Source organism: Rhinoderma darwinii, chromosome 4 (genome assembly GCF_050947455.1).
Source record: "Rhinoderma darwinii isolate aRhiDar2 chromosome 4, aRhiDar2.hap1, whole genome shotgun sequence".
In the NCBI taxonomy this organism is placed as follows: domain Eukaryota; kingdom Metazoa; phylum Chordata; class Amphibia; order Anura; family Rhinodermatidae; genus Rhinoderma; species Rhinoderma darwinii.
Genome location: NC_134690.1, coordinates 53714785 through 53735003, shown reverse-complemented (window position 1 = coordinate 53735003; position 20219 = coordinate 53714785). Strand labels below are relative to the sequence as shown.

General features: G+C 43.5%; 1 protein-coding gene across 1 annotated transcript in view; it reads left to right on the top strand.

Annotated features, from left to right (window-relative positions):
- Nucleotides 1-20219, top strand: part of HPCAL1 (hippocalcin like 1) — a 182326-nt gene that overhangs the window by 54627 nt on the left and 107480 nt on the right. The window contains exon 2 of the mRNA XM_075861108.1: nt 3669-3727. The gene's annotated coding sequence lies outside the window, so the exon portion shown is untranslated. The remainder of the gene's footprint in view (nt 1-3668; nt 3728-20219) is intronic.

The following is a 20219-nucleotide window of genomic DNA, read 5'->3' as shown; positions in this document are numbered from 1 at the left end:
GGGAATAACCCCCCCATCCCATCCTCCATAGACCTCTCAGTATTTCAGTATTTATTATACAGCAGGGGGGTCTGAGCAGTGTAACTCACTGCAGAGGACTCTATGGGGGGACAATAATTTCCCTCTATAGACACTCAGCAGTGAGTTACACGCTCAACCCTCCCTGCTGTATAATAAATACTGAAATACTGAGAGCTCTATGGGGGATGGGATGGGGGGTTATTCCCCCCTTAATGGAGTCCTCTGGAGTCACTTAGATGGTTAGAACCCCCCTCCCCCATTCAGTATAATCCCCCCTTCCCATAGAGCCCTCACTAGTTACTAATATATTACAAGGGTAAGTCAAATTGTCTGACTTCTGGGGGCTGTATAGGGGGGTCTGAGCGACGGGCTCTATGGGGGGGGGCTACCCCCCCCCACAGAGATGTCAGAATCAGACACTCAGACCTCCCTATAGAGCCCCCAGAAGTCAGACAAACTCACCTCCCCTTGCAATATAATCCCCCCATACAGCCCTCAGTTTTCCCATAAGAAAAATGTATGACATATCCACCATCCGTAAGTCCCATAAAACTGAATGATGGTTACGGAAGCAGTGTCTCTCGCCGACTCCCTCTGATCACTAAAACTAAGCGTCGGAAGCACTCGTGTGAGCGCTGAGCCACTTGGTTTCTGTTTCCGGAAAGCTGAGCAGCTTATGTACGGGCTCATAGAAAGTCAATGAGCCCGTACACCGCTACTTTGGCTTTCCGGAAAAAGCCAAACAGAAATGAAGTGGCTCTTCGCTCACATGAACGCTTCTGCCGCTTAGTCTCCGCACCCGGACCCCCACCCATCAAAAGTTCTGACATGTCACTATGACATGTTAGAAGTTTGTTAAAAATTGACTTACCCTTTAGGCCTCATTTACACGAGCGTGTGCGTTTTGCTCACGCAAAAACTGCGGCGTTTTCCGTGCGCAAAAGGCACTTAACGGCTCCATGTGTCATCCGTGTATGATGCGCGGCTGCGAGATTTTCGTGCAGCCGCCATCATTATGACTAGAGATGAGCGAACTTATGAAAAGTTTGGTTCGGCTAGTTCGCCGAATTTCACGAAAAAGTTCGATTCGGACCGAACCTGTAATTTCCGTGCGCCGAGCATGGTACTGTCCAGGGTGCTGATAGAGTTAATGGGCTGCACTAACTCTTTCAACAACCTTGACAGTACATGCTCGGCGCACGGAAAATACAATTTTAATGTAATAAAAAATTTGAAAAAAATACGTTCATACTTACATTCCTCCTGTCCGGCCTCCAGCGATGACGTTTCATCCATGTCGCCGCTGCAGCCAATCACAGGCTGTAGTGGCGGTCACGCACGTCAGGATGACGTCAGAAGGCCGGCCTCCAGGGATGACGCTTCATCCCACGTGACGGCCTCTGCAGCCAATCACAGGCTGCAGCGGCCTCTGCAGCCAATCACAGGCTGCAGCGGCCTCTGCAACCAATCACAGGCTGCAGCGGCCTCTGCACCCAATCACAGGCTCCTCTCCTGAAATACTCTGTGCTGCCTTAAACTCTGTGGACAGGTCAGGATCCTGTTTCTTTTAAATGCTGCTGGGGAACCCGCTCGATCCATTATATAAGGCTGCGCTACAGTGCAGCATTTTAAAAAAAACAGGATCCTGACCTGTCCACAGAGTTTAAGGCAGCACAGAGTATTTCAGGAGATGAGCGTGCAGATTCAGTGCTGCTGTAAACTCTGCTCTTACCATTACGTAGCTCAGTCTATTACCTCTCCTCCACTCCTGTCCTCAATAACACCTTCACATGATTGGCAAGTCACCACGTAATGGTAAGAGCAGAGTTCACAGCAGCACAGAGTATTTCAGGAGAGGAGCGTGCAGATTCTGTGCTGCTGTGAACTCTGTGTGAGGGGGGCCCAAGTTGTATCAACAGCCCAGGGCCCATGGTACACTTAATCCGCCACTGCATAAAGCAATTATAGAGCATGAATCCAGTCTCTCTCTCTTTTTTGCAAATTGTATGCATTAGGATCCTAAGCTCCCTTTAATGGCACATATAGGCTGTCTATCCTATTTAAGCATTTAATGCTATGTCTGTGCAGTGGATTTGGAGCTCTTTATAAAAAAAATGGAGCTCCAACCTCTAAAAAGATATATGAAGAAATTAATCAACACCGAATGTTGCACCTTAAAGAGGCTCTGTCACCACATTATAAGTGCCGTATCTCCTACATAGGGAGATCGGTGCTATAATGTAGGGGACAGCAGTGCTTTTTATTTAAAAAAATGATCTATTTTCACCACTTTATTAGCGCTTTTAGATTTATGCTAATGAGCTGCTTTCTAAGCAAGATGCGCTAGAATTCTGGCACAAATTGGGTCATAATACTGACGTACATGTTGTGCGCCAAATTTTATTATGTGGCACTTTTTGAAAAGCGTCTTGGAAAAAGTACGTGACTCAGAGGAGTTGTAAAACTAAGATTTATTAACGGGCGCCAGACTTATGCGCCAGATTTTTTTGGCACAAAACATTGATGTAAAGTACACCAGCTAAGAGTTGACGTGAGGAAGATAAGTGTCTACATGTCTATCCAGATGCGCCAAATTTATGATACATCGTGCGCCACTGTGATACATTTCTCGTCGTTTCTGCCTGTTTGGTCTAGTTTTATACCGTATCTTTAAGAGCGTATTCATAAATATCCCCCAACATGTCTAGTTTAGAAAACCCATTTTCATATTCTCTATTAGTGAATTCTGAGTTTATAGAGGGCGATCCTCTGTTCAGGTTTCTCATCTCTTGGCCAGAGTGGAAAGCGGTTACAAAAGCGTCACTCACTCTGGAAGACCCGTCCTGTTCCGCATTACACAGACAAGCCATTTATAAGTATATAAGTAGGCACTGTGTAATGCAAAATTTCCCTGTGGTGGCGCTGCAGGGAAATGTAACACTTACTGCCAGGTTTCCCCACAGATTATAGGTGATCGCTGGGTTCCTAGCATGGAGACACCTTGTAATCTGTTTATTGTCAGGGTAACCTTCTAACAAATAGGTAATGTCTATAATGGACAACCATTTTAATGTGCTCTGCCCTTACAAGTGAGTTTTTTATGCTTTTCTATCACTATCCCATAAACCAAAATTTCTTACAATCCTTATGAAATAATACCAGATTAACAGAATTTGCAGATACTCAACAGATACAGACACATGCTAAATGCAGATTAATTCTATATGTACATTGTTAAATGGTGTTTATAAGTGACATACTCAAACTAATTGGTCTAAGGTAATAGCTTTTGGGGAAGAATACTCCCATTTTTATATTTGTCTTTTTGTGACATGGCTTATACCCCCATAAAAGATGCTTGCTTTCAACTGGTCATGCAGCTGAGTTTCCAGTCTTTGAATCATGCAGTTTTGTTATGCAGTAGTTCATGTGTTCTGTACATGCCACTATCCGTAATCCTCTCTTACAGTTTAGCCAGGGTATGACAATAGGATGAATACAGCTGGCATTTTGTTCTTTTGTGTTGTTTGTAGTGTGTTTCACTTTTGTCACTACCTCGACCAGACTCCTTACGTACACAGAATGTAACACACTAAATATCCTGCCACTTTATGTTCAATAAATCTGATTTGTTTCCTCTGTTATAGGATCGTCCACAGCCACACGTCACACCAATCTGGGATTTGATGCAGAATTCTTCTTTCTAGTAAGTACCACTTACCATTTACCACCCAGAATATAAATGATGTCTATGAATTATCAGTTATAACATAAACCAACCTGGTATTTACAGCATGAAATAATGATTTGTTACCATCCATACGTCACCTTCCTCTCGGGATTTCCCCTGGTGGAACATGAGGTAGCAGTTCTTACGCACGTAGGATTAGTCACAATTGTCTAATTAGAGAACGTCTGATGAAGTGCTAGATACGTGGGTTAATGATAGTCTTCATACATAATCAGATAATGGAGGAAATATTTTCTCTTTCCAAGGCCCATGTCTTATAACATCACTAAGCATGAGCTATACTTTAGGCCCAATATTGTAGTAGGCTTCAAGTTATATGTTTAAGGTTACTTATAAAAGTGTGTGTTAGGTGCACTATACAAGCATTGGAGACTGCCTCATTGAACTTGGTTAATATTGCTTCCTAATTTGGGTGTGCGTGGGCTATCATGTGGGCACTGCTACTTAGTTTTAAGGGTGCCTTAAGCTTTTGTACTACACCAAGTAGGCACATGGATGTAACTATAGAATCAACATATACAAGACTGATAAAGATGGAGAAGAGAAGGGAAAAAAGTGTTGGAAAGAGTCTGTGTATAATTGTATGCACGTGGGTGACTGTGTGACCAAAGACAGATTTCTAAAGCCTCCAAAATTGCTGAGAATGGCCATGGATTTCTGTCCTCTGGAGCACGAACTGCTGCTCTTAGGGATTGTACACTTGTTTGGTATTGGCGGAGTGTTTGCATGTGTTTAAGGAAGGGATCGTAAACAAAGTGGGTGTGCTTTAAGGTATTAGCAGGGAAATATATTAAAAATCCAATAGTTTTACATCTAGGAGAAATAAATCACTCTGGTTTTTGCTTATGTTCAAATTCATTTAACAGATATGAAAATTTTGTGGATTTTTCTTTATTTTTACAACGCACAACCATCTGTCTTTGTGAACCACTGGAATGTCTGCGTAATCTGTCTTCACCAGTTTAAACTCGACCCGGTAGATTAAAAAACACAAATACTTGCACGGTGTCAACTATTCTGGATAACAAGCCAGTCAACTTTACTCCTACTTGTACTTTTTCACAGATCTGCAGATATTACCCCGCACAAATCTGTGACCTCATCCTCCGCTCTCCATTTTCCACTTCTTCATAGTCTCATATTTCTTGTGCTGAACATATGGGAATTGAATCCTCAGGAAAAAAAAGGGATTTTGGGCTGAATATGTTGCTCTGGTACAGCAGTGCTTTTTATTTAAATAAACAATATATTTTTACCACTTTATTAGCGTTTTTAGATTTATGCTAATGAGTTGCTTAATGCCCAACTGGCCCAATTTTTACTTTAGACCAAGTGGGCGTTGTACAGGGGAGTGTATGACACTGACCAATCAGCATCATGCACTCCTCTCCGTTCATTTACTCAGCGCATAGGGATCCTGCTAGATCCTTATGTGCTGTCTTATACTTACACATTAACAATACTGAAGCGTTTAGACAGTGAATAGACATTCCACGGAATGTCTATTCACAATCTCTGCACTTCGTTACTGTTTTTGTGGTAGTTACAGCACAGGAAGCATGATCTCGTTGTAACCTGTCATTTACCGCGTAATCTCGCGAGATTATGCGTCCTCTGCTGTAACTACCACAGACAGAGTAACGAAGTGCAGAGATTGTGAATAAACATCCCGTGGAATGTCTATTCACTGTCTAAACACTTCAGTATTGTTAATGTGTTAGTATAAGACCGCACATAAGGATCTAACAGGATCCCTATGCGCTGTGTAAATGAATGGAGAGGAGTGCATGATGCTGATTGGTCAGCGTCATACACTCCCCTGTACAACGCCCACTTGGTCTAAAGTAAAAATACGCCCACTTGGGCATTAAGCAACTCATTAGGATAAATCTAAAAACGCTAATAAAGTGGTAAAAATAGATCGTTTTTTTTAAATAAAAAGCATTACTGTCACCTACATTATAGCGCCCATCCCCTTATCTAGATAGGGCACTTATAATGTGGTGACAGAACCTCTTTAATAAGTACAGTGTAATTATTTTTTTTTTTCATGTTTATTATGCAAAGTCATGAGCATTTTTCTAAATATGCTAATTTGGCTATACTTGGCTATACTTGCCAAATAGGAGGTGACTCTTTCTTTTCTCTTTGGGCGGTGTAATGTTTTCTGTATGACGCTGTCCAATCAGCATACAGTTTCTCCTCTTCACAGCCCAGCAACACAGCCTGATCATATAGTATACAGCTTCCATTCCCGACTGTTTTCAGCTGGTGATACCACCGGTTGTTTCACAGCTAGAACTACGATCAGATTAGAATCCATCTTTTATATTCCACCAGAACCGCTGTTCTTGGTGGTCCACAGCCGGAGATATAGCTATTTGAAGTGACCCCCCCCCCCCTTCCCTCCAGCCCCATTCTCTCACAATGTGTGAAGCAGCTTCATGCTGATTGGACAGCGTCAGAGGCTGTGAGGCAGCTCCACCTCAGTAGACTCGCTGCGGTTACCTCCCACTTGTCTAGTATAGTCTCATTTGAATATTTAGAAAAAGCTCATAACTTTTTAAATAACAAACGTTTTGGGACACGATTTTCATTATCAGTGTGACGGCGCTGATTAGATTAGCTAGATAGGGCATTACTAAACTAGTGACAGATCCTCTTTCAATACCAATGTGAAGGACTGGCTGTACATTAGTTTTAGTCCAAATGGTGCCATAACCACAAACAGAATGATAACCGCCATGTCTACGGCTGCATTTTTGTGACATTTCAGCAGAGGTGTACACAGAGGAGAGGAAGCTCCTCCTGGTGGGGTTTACAAGACCACACCCCTAACATCTTTGGACATGAAGCCATGACACTCAACCATTGCACCCCCCATTCTTGGTAGGGCAGAAGTGCCTGGTTCTTTCCTCCCTTGTTTATTATTTGCTAGCATTGCTGTGCCTATGAAGCAGAGCCATGCAAAGGTTAACAACCCCCACAGGGAACGAATGGGAGCCCTTTCTTGGCTCATAAAAATCATGAGATAGGAAGGGTTGGGGCCACACTCTTCACAGATTCATAAACATCACTAGGTTTTTCTCCATGGCATATTCACCTGGCATATCCACAACTGTGTAACTCCGGTCAACACCAAGAAATTGTTCTGTATATTACATCCATCGGGACTTGCTGACAGCTGGAACATGTCTTCCTCCGGAACTCCAACCCTGGGGAGAAAGCATATTTTCAGCAAATAGAATCTTCTATGTCACATCACAGAGAACAAAAAGGACAAACTGGTGTATTCAAATCTTTTGACGATGGACCACTGTTATGTCTGTTATTTCACTACTGAGGGAGGAGGCTGAACTGCTGTCACTTAGAATAAAGGTGCATTGAGCGTCCATAGCAGACACGAGCAGTGAGCTCAGCCCGTGTTGCTTATACTACTATAGGAGGAATGCCTCCTGTTTTCCACTGGTATTAATAGGAGGAATGCCCCCAGGATTTAGATAGAAACAGGAGGAAATCCTCCATATGAGGGTTATCTGCAGATTATGATGCATGTGACCCATGTCAGTATTTCTGCTAATTTAAGCAGTGAAATGTTGGGAATTTTTTTGCCATCTGAAATAGAAGTAATTTAATAGGAGGGAATACCTCCATATGTGTGTCAATAGGAGGAATGTATCCAAGACTTATTGAAATAGCGAGATTTTTCCAAATATACCTTAGTGGATAAATTTTAGCAGCCAATAAGCCCCTTGGTATCTTGGGAAATATTAAATAATGGCACCTCTGCTCCTAACTTATTATACAAGTGAAATAACAGACATAACAACGGTGGTCCATGGTCAAAACATTTGAATACACTTGTTTGTCCTTTTTTATTCTCTGTGATGTGACACCATATTTTAGAGTATACAGTACCATTACAATTTAGAGTTTACATTTAATAAACTATGACGACCACACAGTTAGTGGAGGTATCTTACTGGGCTGTGTTCGCACAACCTTTTAGGTTTATTAGAAATATTTTCAAGTGTAATACCCGGGGGGTGTAAGAGACCTATTTTGATTTAATATTTGCTGTATTCCACATATACAATGCAAAATAAATAGACTCAGTGACCCTTAAAGAATGGGAGTCACTGGTGATCAGTGTTGTGGGATTTTTTTTAAACACATCTCCAAACAGTAAAGTCAGATTCAACCAGCTGAAAGAGTGTCACTCCCTTAGGAGGATCCAACACATCCATATATTACATGGATTTCCCATTGATTTCAATAATCACTAAGTAAGGCCTCATTCACACAGTATTTTAGTCAGTATTTTGCTTCCGTATCTGGAAGCCATAACCAGGAGTGGAACCTACACAGAGAAAAAGTATAATGGCAAGATGGGCACGTCTTCTATGTTATGAATCCACTCCTGGCTTTGGCTTCGAAATACAGAAGCAAAATACTAACCAAAATATTGCCTTCTGGAAGAGGCCTTCTACTTACTCTGAAGAGGACTTGCCGGCAGCTGAACATGGAGGATCACCGACTATCAGTTGAAATGAATCGGGTGAACTGTAACACAAGAAAGGGTTGTCCAAACTGAATATCCCTTTTAAGATTATATATACTGTTTAGGTCCAGAATTTTGGACAGTGACACAATCTTCATGATTTGGGCTCTTCTGCCACCACATTGGATTTGAAATGAAACAACTGAGATACAATTGAAGTGTAGACTTTCAGGTTTAATTCCAGGGGTTCATCAAAAATATCCCGTGAAACATTTAGGAATTGCCGCCATTCTTCTACACAGCCGCCTCATTTCAGGGGCTCAAAAGAAATTGGACAAATTAACATTACCATAAATAATATGGTTTTTTTTAATACTTTGAAGAGAATTCTTTGCAGGCAATGACTGCCTGAAGTCTGGAACCCATGGACATCCCCAAACGCTGGGTTTCCTCCTTTGTGATGCTTTGCCCAGCCTTTACTGCAGCGTCTTCAGTTGTTGCTTGTTTGTGGGTCTTTCTGCCTTAAGTTTTGTCTTATGCAAGTAAAATGCAGCTCGATCGGGTTGAGATCTAGTGACTTGGCCATTGCAGAATATTCCACTTCTTTGCGTTAAAAAAAACTCCTGGGTTGCTTTCGCAGCATGTTTTGGGTCATTGTCCATCTGTCCTGTGAAGCGACGTCCAATCAACCGTGCGGCATTTGGTTGAATCTGAGCAGAAAGTAATTCCTGAACACTTCAGAGTTCCTCCAGCTGCTTCTGTCTTCAGTCACATCATCAATAATCACTAGTGACCCAGTGCCTCTGCCTGCCATTTATGCCCATGCCATCACACTGCCACCACCATGTTTTACAGAGGATGTGGTGCGCTTTGGTTCAGTCACTTTAGTAAGAGAAAAAACAGATAATTCTGCTAATTGCAGGATGTCAGCCCTTTCTGTCTCCGTAAATGTGAAGGTCTCTGCTTTATTTTCAGTAATTTTAGCAATTTCATCCAAAGACAATTTGATGTCAGTTTATTGATTAGATTCAGGGGTCTAGTGGAAGCTGTCAATAGTATAAGCAATTTTCTGATTAACGTAGTATAAAGGGGAAAGCACAGAAAAATATTTCTCAGTAGTTTTTTAATCAGACAAAGGAGGCATCTCTAATAGCACACTTCACCCATTTGCCCATTTAAACCGGGTCTACAAATTATATTGTTTATACTATTGATCGCTTCCACTAGACCCCTGAATCTAATCAATAAACTGATATCAAAATGTCTTTCGATTAAATTGTTAAAATTACTGAAAATAAAGCCGAGACTTTCACATTTACGGAGGCAGAAAGGACTGACATCCTGCAATTAGCAGAATTATTAGATTTTTCTCTTACGAAGGTGACTGAAATCACTAAAGTTGACTAGCCTAAAAAATTGTAACAACTAAAGAAAGAAGAGACCAGTCTACTAATGCACGCATCTACACTAACTGAATATGTGACAGTTCAAAGAATGCCAAGGGGAATTAGAAGCCCACTAAACTCTATCCTGTCAAAAAATGATACTATATACAATCAGCGATGGTTTGCATTGAGCAATCGCTACTCGCATCAGGTGTTGTGAGACGCCGACCACATCCTCCACGTGAAGTCTCTGCTTCTAGTCCTAGAAACCGAAGACCTCTAACCGGATCCTCTAAACAGACTATGGCACATTGGGTGATATCACTTTTTGCTATATATTTTTGATCAAGACTATGCTTTTGATACTATATTTTTTTCTATGAAATATTTTTCCGTGCTTTCCTCTTATACTATTCTAACTTATGTCACCACCGAGAAAGTTTGGACATCTGTTGCTGACAGATCTGTCACTGTCTGAATTTACACAAGAACCAGTTTTCCTTATTTTTGTAATTCTTGGATTGAAATGTCAAATCTGTGTAAAGAATGTTTTACTTCAAGAAAATAGCTGGTGGCAGTGCAGCAGAAAATAGCAGGAAATCAAATTGATGGAACCTGAAACCGGAGGCGTAACTTCAAGCTCTAATGCCACATTTCAAAATCTGTAGCAGGGCCACTCAACCATCATTTGCCATTTATAGTTCTGCTGGCATCTTATGTGGCAGAACGATCTTTGGGCCAACTGTGATTGCAACCTTTGCAACCTCTATTTTTACGCCTCTGTCTGGGATCACGTATACCCTGAATGCATGACCAGCCATAGTTTAAAATCAGTGGGATTTTCTGCTCCACTGTTCTTAGCTATGTAAATGGATGTGTAAGGGGTTAGTCACATTCGAAGGATACTAGTCTTGAGTAGGGTTGGGAATCCCAACTATAAGCCCCCCATAGATGTCAGTAATAACCGCAGAAAACCTCCTGTTAATGATAAGAAATTTACTGTAAAAGGGTCATTTTCAAAACGTTACCAGGAGACATGAGCGAATCCATTCTAAACTAATCGAATTTGGTCCGAAATTCCCAAACTTTTGGGGTTTGTGGTGCACAAATCGGCAAAATGACGGCCGATAACAACAAAAAAATACCATACTCACCTGGTCTCCAGTAGTGACACGTCCCTGCTGGCCTCTTGAGATGTTGTAGTTTTGTCTCTTGTGACCAATGCAGCCAATCACAGGCTGCAGCGATCACATGGGACAAAGCTATGTCCAATCAGGGCACATAAAATTTGCGGTGAATTTATTCTGACCGAATCTAATTGGAAAGCCTATTCGATTGAATCTGCACCCAAACAAATTTGGATGTTCTTCTTCTTTGGACAGCATTGTCCATGGATACGGCCACTTCTGATGTCGTGGTTCGGCCCTGCTTACGCACATAGGACCGTTTTGGATGTTTGCATGGCTGTGAGTATCCTGGACTGCACTGGAGTTTTTGACAATATTATAATCTAAAGCCTTAGTACAATCTGTTGTCAGTAGCTAAAATAAATTTTTCAATAACTCTAGGCTAAAACAGCTCAGTCTTTGACCTAACAATTACAGACCTGTCTTTTTCTCCCTCCAAGAATATCCTATTGCTAATGTAGTGTGTCATATCAAGCATTCCAGAACATTTTTGCTTTAAGCACAGTGTGCTACAGAATTAATGTATTAATTTAATGCTAATGACATTTACTTTAGCCTTCCATTATATATGTAATGCTTTGCACATCACAAGATTAATCTGCTAATAGATTGTGGCATGGTAGGGACACTGACGAAATCTTTATCAGAACGTTATGATAGCAAAATGTAACAAAGTTAGAAGCTTGAAAACTGAACATATAGTAACACACCGGAAGCCCGTTAGCCCTGTATATTTAAAATGTATAAGACCTTCCTGACCCAACTGTTGCATTATTTCCTTGAAGCATTTAACTGTCTCACCTCAGGTTCTGCTCTCCCACCAGACACCCTGCACATATGGCAGTCATCGCCAAAGAGGGCAAGGACTTTGGCGGCTTGTGCTAGCTACCGCTCGAGCATCTTCTTGCTAAATGCAGACCTTAAACTGTTTGTAAAAATGTTGGCAAATCGCCTTTCCCCGTTGATGACGATACCGTCCAGCTAGACCAGACTGGCTTTATCCGCTCTAGAGCGGCAAGGGATAACACCACTAAGGCCCGTAACCTAATCCACTGAGCGAATTTTAACTCATGCCCCACACTGTTGTCTACAGAGGATGAGAAGACATTCGATCGAGTCTACTGGCCCTTCCTTTTCAGACTTAGTCATAGGTCTAGGATTGAGACCTAATATGCTAAATTGGATCCGTTGCCTTTATTCGACCCCATCCGCTTCATTTAAAGTTAGTGGCATATTTTTCACTCCTTTTGACAACAAAAATGGGATGCGTCAGAAATTGTTATCACCTTTGATTTTTGCCCTTACTCTGTAGGGTTAGGGATCACCCAAATATTTCTGGTCTTGCCATAGGTAGGTCATCATACAAGATAGTGGCTTACTCATATAATCTGCTCTTTTTCCTTTTTTATCCATTAGTCCCGGTCCCTAACTTATGAAGGAATTTCCCACATATGGTTCTCTTTTTCATTTTAAAATAAATTTCCAAAAATCAGAAGCCATGGCCCTGAACATGTCACACGCTCAGACATGTCTTCTACAATCAAATTTATTTTTTGAAGTGGACCACTGGCTCAAACAGTTACCTGGGTACATGGCCGGCCTTAGCTACGTGTGACCAGTGCGGTTGCACAGGGCGCCGGGCGCCATACTGTAAGGGCGGTGCCAGTGGGTGAATATGCTCTGTGCCGCGGCTACTGCTCAGGGCGCCAGCGGGTCAGGTGCCACTCACTGACCTCAATACTGGCTGCCCCACGCCACGGCTACCGATCACCCACTCACCCTCCTCGTCTTGCGTCCTGAGTAATGGTCAGGCGTGATGACATCATTCGGGATGCAAGACCGGGAAGATACTATCTTCCCATGCGTTTCTTGGGTGTTTGAAACGTAATTTCCCCAGAACTCCGCTCCAGCAACATCAGTGGGCACAGTGGACTGTTTGTGAGAAGCCCAGCAGGTCAGTCAGACTGTGGGCTTTAGCTTGTATGGGGGCACTGATGGGGGTCTAAAAGGGTCAATAATGGCAAATGAGCAGAGAATTCAATGCCACCTTGGTGCCGATTCGCAACTTATTGTCCCTTTTATTGTTCTTCTGTTCGGTGCCCCTTCAATGCCAATTTGCCATGTATTCCCCCTTTATTGTTCTTCTGTGACAAAGGGTGCTATAGCAGCAGTAAATGTCAAATAGGCATCAAGAGGGCACTGAACAGAAGGACACTAAAGGGGCAATAAGTGGCAAATGGGCACCCAGGTGGCACTGAACGACACTATTAATAAATTGCATGGCAATTGGGCACATAATTCAGCTTCTCCATAGTGCAGTTACCATTTGTTGCCTTTTTAGACCCTGTACATGTTACGTTAAAGGGGTTAAAGAGAAATTCTGAAGCAGTACAGGACAAATTAAAGGGGTATTCCAGTTACAAGAATACTGTTCAGTGGGTGTCTGACAGCTGGGACCCCCACCATTTACGAGAACAGGGGTTCTGTACCCCCCCGTACTCGGCTATCTCCGGCGCTATCATAGAAAATGAATGGGGCGGCAGTGCGCATGGGCGACTTGCTGCTTCGTTCAAACGGGGGGTATGGGACCCCTGTCCTCGTAAACGGTGGGGGTAACGTGTAACCGGAATACCCCTTTAAAATAAGAAAAAAACTTATACGTACCTCTCTCCTCCCAGATGTTCCTGCGTGGGGGGCTGCTGTCACATCTGTTCTCTGTTCGTATACAGAGAACTGCAGCGGTGACATTAGCTGCAGCCGATTTATGGCCTCAGCTGTGTTCAGCTGAGGCCAGTAATAGGCTGCAGCGGTGATGTACTGTCGATGTGATGTCACCGCTGCAGCTGCTTTGTATACAAACAGAAAACAGAGGTGAAGGTAGCCCCCGGGCAGGACCGTCTGGGAGGAGAGAGGTAAGTAAGGGCAGCTTTTTTATTTTAACCCTTTCAGGACAGAGACATAACTTTTTTCTTTTTATTTAAAGTACCATATAATTTACTGGGAAACTGAAAAAAAATCTTTGTGGGCTGAAATTGGAAAAAACTTTGATTCCTCCATTGTTTTTTTGGGTTTTGGTTTTACGGCTTTCATCGTGCAGTAAAAACTACAACTTAACTTTATTCTGCGGCTCAATACGATTACAGTGATACCAAATGTATATAGTTCTTAATATTTTACTACATTTACAAAGAAAAAACTATTGTTTTGTTTTACCACGTTCTGAGAGCCGTAACTTTTTTTTATATTAGCTTATTTTTTGCGGGACGAGCTGTAGCTTTTATTGGTACAATATTTTGGTACATACAACTTTTTGATCACTTTTTATTACTTTTTTTTTTACGTGAAAAACTGAAGTTTTTCACGTCCGAGTTGCACCCATGCGGGACCTGTTTTCTCAGATCCCACAGACTTGAGTCCTTAAAGGGACCCGTGAAAATTTAAGAAAATAGGACATGTTCTATTTTTCAACTAACCCTTCACAAGGTTCGTTAAAACAACGGCCGTGTGAACGGCTCCATTAAAATACATGCGTCTGTTGTTTTAATGGCTGTCACATGGACATATACAACATTCATGTGAATAACGTATGGTAAACAGTCCCATACACCTGATGGAGGGTAAAAAAGCCTCAGTTCTGGTGGGACTGCGCTAATTTGTGCACTGGCGTCCAGTAAATAAAAAACTTATACTACACATTTTTTGTGTCTATTTAATGTATGCGCCAGGAGCTTTTCTGCCGTGTATGATAAATGGACGGGCAGGACGTAATATGAAAACTGACTTGACTTTAAACATACAGTACAAACAAAAGCACCAAATACCCATAATACATAACAATGGTAAATGGAGTGGGGGGCACCAAAGGGCAATTCCACACAGGATGTGTAAAGGATTTGCCAGACACAGCTTCTGTGTCAACGCCCGTGGTGCCAAGGGTTACATTCGCCTCTCTACGTCTTCGGTAGGTGCTGGCTTCTTCTTCGTAGGGAAGAAGGATGGTGGTCTTAGGCCGTGCATCGACTACCGGAACTTGAATAAGGTCACTGTAAGGAACCAGTACCCCCTTGCTTTGATTCCTGATCTCTTCAATCAGGTTCAGGGGGCCCAATTGTTCTCTAAGTTTGATCTACGGGGGGCTTATAACCTTATCCGCATCAAAGAGGGGGATGAGTGGAAGACTGCGTTTAACACGCCCGAAGGTCATTTCGAATACCTCGTCATGCCCTTTGGGTTGTGTAATGCTCCCGCGGTCTTCCAGAATTTCATAAATTCGATTTTAAGAGACTACCTGGGGGTATTTCTTGTAGTGTACCTTGATGACATACTTGTGTTTTCCAAGGACTGGTCCTCCCACATTGAGCATGTCAGGAAGGTGCTCTAGGTCCTTCGGGAAAACAAACTGTTTGCTAAGACCGAAAAATGTGTGTTTGGGGTGCAAGAGATACAATTTTTGGGTCAAATCCTCACTCCTCATGAATTCCGCATGGACCCCGCCAAGGTCCAGGCTGTGGCGGAATGGGTCCAACCTGCCTCCCTGAAGGCGTTAGTGTTTCCGGGGATTCGCTAATTATTATAGGGGATTTATTGCTAACTTCTCGGTCATCGCTAAGCCTCTTACGGATCTCACTCGCAAAGGTGCTTATCTCCTCCACTGGCCTCCTGAGGCTATCCAGGCTTTTGAGGTCCTTAAGAAGTGCTTTATCTCAGCCCCAGTGCTGGTTCAGCCCAACCAAATGGAGCCATTCATCGTGGAGGTTGACGCCTCCAAGGTGGGAGTGGGTGCTGTCTTGTCTCAGGGTACCAGGTCCCTCACCCATCTCCGTCCCTGTGCCTACATCTCCAGGAAGTTTTCGCCCACTGAGTGTAACTATGATATCGGCAACCGCAAACTCTTAGCCATTAAATGGGCATTTGAAGACCTTACCGACCACAAGAATCTGGTTTTCTTAGAATCTGCCCGGAGGCTAAAGCCGAGACAAGCTCGATGGGCGTTATTTTTTACCAGATTCAACTTTTTGGTCACCTATAGGGCTGGGTCTAAAAATGCACTGTCACGTAGCTTCATGGCCAGCCCTCCTTCGGAGGAAGATCCTGCTTATATTTTGCCTCCAGGTATAATCATTTCCTCTATTGATTCTGATTTAGTCTCCGAAATTGCGGCTGATCAAGGTTCAGCTCCCGGGAACCTTCCTGAGAACAAGCTGTTTGTTCCCCTGCAACTCCGGCTAAGGGTACTTAGGGAAAATCATGACTCTGCACTATCTGGCCATCCAGGCATCCTGGGTACCAAGCACCTCATTGCCAGAAACTACTGGTGGCCTGGGTTGCTTAAAGACGTTAAGGCCTACGTCGCCACTTGTGAGGTTTGTGCTAGGTCCAAGACTCCCAGGTCCCAACCAGCGGGCTTACTATGTTCTTTGCCCATTCCCCAGAGACCTTGGACCCATATCTCCATGGATTTTATCAACGATTTGCCTCCATCTCAAGGCAAGTCGGTGGTGTGGGTTGTAGTAGACCGCTACCGTAAGATGTGCCACTTTGTGCCCCTCAAGAAACTACCCAATGCTAAGACGTTAGCTACCTTGTTTGTCAAACACATCCTGCGTCTCTATGGGGTTCCTGTCAATATTGTTTCTGACAGAGGGGTACAATTTGTTTCATTGTTTTGGAGAGCCTTCTGTAAAAAGTTGGAGATTGATCTGTTCTTCTCCTCGGCTTTCCATCCTGAAACTAATGGCCAAACTGAGAGGACTAATCAGTCTCTAGAACAATATTTAAGGTGTTTTATCTCTGACTGTCAACATGATTGGGTCTCATTCATTCCCCTCGCCGAATTTTCCCTTAATAACCGGGTCAGTAACTCGTCAGGGGTCTCCCATTTTTCTGTAATTTTGGGTTTAATCCACGGTTCTCCTCCGTTTCACCTGGTAGTTCCAACAACCCCGAGGTAGAGGTCGTTCATCAGGAACTGTGCACAGTCTGGGCCCAGGTTCAGAAGAACCTAGAGGCGTCCCAGAGCATACAAAAGACTCAGGCAGATAGAAGACGTTCTGCTAACGCCTTGTTTGTGGTCGGGGATCTGGTGTGGCTATCTTCTAAAAATTTGCGCCTTAAAGTCCCGTCCAAGAAGTTTGCTCCCCGGTTTATAGGGCCGTACAAGGTCATTGAAGTCCTTAACCCTGTCTCCTTCCGACTGGAGTTGCCCCCGTATTTTCGAGTGCACGACGTCTTTCATGCCTCCCTCCTTAAACGCTGCTCCCCGTCCTTGGCTCCCTCGAGGAAACCTCCGGTCCCTGTTCTCACCCCTGAGGGGGTAGAATTCGAGGTGGCCAAGATTGTTGACAGCAGAATGGTCCAAGGCTCACTCCAGTCCCTGGTCCATTGGAGAGGATACGGGCCTGAGGAGAGGACTTGGGTACCCGCCCGGGATGTTCACGCTGGGGTATTGCTCAGGAGGCTCCACCTTCATTTCCCCAATAAACCAGGTCCACCTAGAAAGGGTACGGTGGCCCCTCATAAAAGGGGGGGTACTGTAAAGGATTTGCCAGACACAGCTTCTGTGTCAACGCCCGTGGGCAATCAGTCTGTACCTGCTCCTATGTCTGTGAGACTGACTCCATCTTCCACCACTCAGGATGGCAGGCTTAGGAGTGGGAGAGCCTATCACAGCCTGGCCAGACGGAAAAAGCTCCCGTCCATTGTCTATTTATACCTGCCTTTCCTGTTCCTCCTTTGCCTGTGACTCTTCTATGCTTGTTTCCTGGCTTGCTGCTGCTGCTTGTACTACTTGTCTTCTACTGCTTCAAATTGACCCTGGCTTGACTGACTATTCTCCTGCTCTGCGTTTGGTACCTCGTCCACTCCTGGTTTGACTCGGCTCGTTCACTATTCTTGTTGCTCACGGGGTTGCCGTGGGCAACAGCCCCATTTCCCTTAGCTTCTGTGTACCCTTTTCTGTTTGTCTGTCGTGCACTTAGTGAGCGTAGGGACCATCGCCCAGTTGTACGCCGTCGCTTAGGATGGGCCGTTGCAAGTAGGCAGGGACTGAGTGGCGGGTAGATTAGGGCTCACCTGTCTGTCTCCTTACCCCGCCATTACAGGATGCCCTGTAGCCTAAGGCATTACGCCTTTAATCTTAACTCCCCCCCCCCCCCCCCACTGCAAATTTTGAAAGCGGACTTCTCTAATTGCTCCTTTGGAACCTTCCCATGAATTGGTTGGAATAGTATACTAAAGATGAATGTTTTCCCTCGCGTCTTGTACATCATACAGGCCCTTCCAATTAAAATCCTGCCCTCGTTGTTCAAACAGGTCTATCAACTATTGACGTCCTTCGTGTGGGGCAACAAATCTTCAAGGATTGCCGGGCGGCTCCTTGCAATTACCAAGTGTCATGGTGGGATAGCATTGCCTGATGTGGAATGGTACACCTCACAAGGGTAGTGGACTGGTGCAATTATGCCTAGTTCAAAGGCTGGATGACTGTTGAGCAGGGGTTCTCCAGAGCCCTCAAGGCTGTCTTCCCTAGATTCCGTCTCAAAGATGGTCGTCTTTGTACTCACATCCCACTATTTATTCTACCCTGAGCGTTGCCAGACCCTATTTCACACTTACTTTGATCTCTCCTTCTCCTTCCCCTTTATATCCCATTTTGTGCAACCCAAAGTTTATACCTGGACTTAATGTTACTACTTTTTGGGCTTGGTTGTGAGGAGGACATTTTAGGGCAAATTATTTTGTGAGAAATTCTGTCTGGCTACAAGGGTTTGACCTCTCCTGCCCCCAAATCTCCCTGCAGCAACGCATTGCAAGCCAGTTTCGTGACCTCGCAATGTCATTTATAATGTATATCGTATGTTGCTGATTATTATGTCATTTATTGCCCATAGTGGTATTGCATTGCCTTTTCTGTTTCAATAATAAATTAAAACTTAAAACGAAAAGAAAAAAAATACGGCTAGATTTTATGTAGGCAAAAGGGGCAATTGCCCAAAGGCCTCGGACCCCTTGGGGAGGTCTATCTCCAGTTCCCTCAAGTGCTTCTCAGACACTTTCAGCAGCAAGACATATGAGTTGTAAAACATTTTAAGTGTATCTCTGGGGGATCAATTGGGCAGCCGTGTTAAAATACTACTTTCTACATTCTCGTTATTCCTAACAGCAGACATCGGGAGACAGGCTGGCAATATGCACGCTTCATGTCAGTGATTTTTATCGCCATCGGTGGGTCTTCCAGAATATATCTAAAGTGTATGGTCAGTTTAACCTATTTGTGTATTATATGACAGTTAGTGGGGAGGTGGCCCCCACCAAATCTTCTGCCTATGGGCCACAATCAACCTTGATATGACCCTGTTCCGTCAGTGTTTGACATCATGCTCTGTCTGTCAGATAACTGCAATGTACGTTGGATACTTGCCCAGAGAGTACTATATATTATAAAGCAGTGGTCTCTCCAGCTTTTGTAAAACTACAATTCCCAGCATTCCCTGACACTTAGGCTGAAGAGTCACTGCTATAATGATTGCCAGTTTGGCTGCTAGAATGGGGGGAGATTTCCATTTTCCTTCCCTATGGGCAGTTTAAAGTTGCGCAGGACTCCCTCTTTCAACAGGTACTGCCATGCTGTCAAACAAGGGAGAAAGGAGCCTGGCCCATGGAGGAGGGGCTAAAAAATTATGCCCTCAAATTACGGTATAGGGGTATGATCGCTTGAGCCAGCACCTAAAGGGGGCCCCTTTTGGGTTCAACTGTCTTCTATAGATGCTGCTGTACTGTTTTAGGGCATTGACTACTTTTTGGGGTTTGTCCAGACCGTCATCAAGATAAAGAGGATGTTATATCTTTTTACTTATAAAAAATGTGTCCTGACTCCAATTCCTAAGCAGATTTCGTTATAACCTATAGGATACTGCAGTCATATCCACTTTGCCTGGTAATTTTACAGAGGAGAAATCTGCGATGTTTTGTTGCTCTGTTCCAGGTAATTTACTGATTGTCATAGTGACTCTCTCAGGGGTGTTGGTTTGGGTTGTGATAAAACATATTTAACAGGTTGTCATAGGCACCAAACATTAGGACAAGATTAATCCTCCGAGGTTGGAAACACAATTGTGTCAACTGTAAACAGCAGACTAGCGATATACCTGGCGGCAGCTGAGGCTGCATTTTAAGGAATAGGACTGGCAAAGGGTCTGAGGAGAAAAACACATAAAATATATTAAATGTTCTCAGATTAAACCACCACTGTCAACATAAATGTGCGTTTACCCCGCTATTATAATCTCCTATGATCTTATAGGGTAAGGTATTAGCAGATGCTACTATGTTTCGAGGATTCCGACACCATCTCCGAGCGCTGTTTTGTGATATTG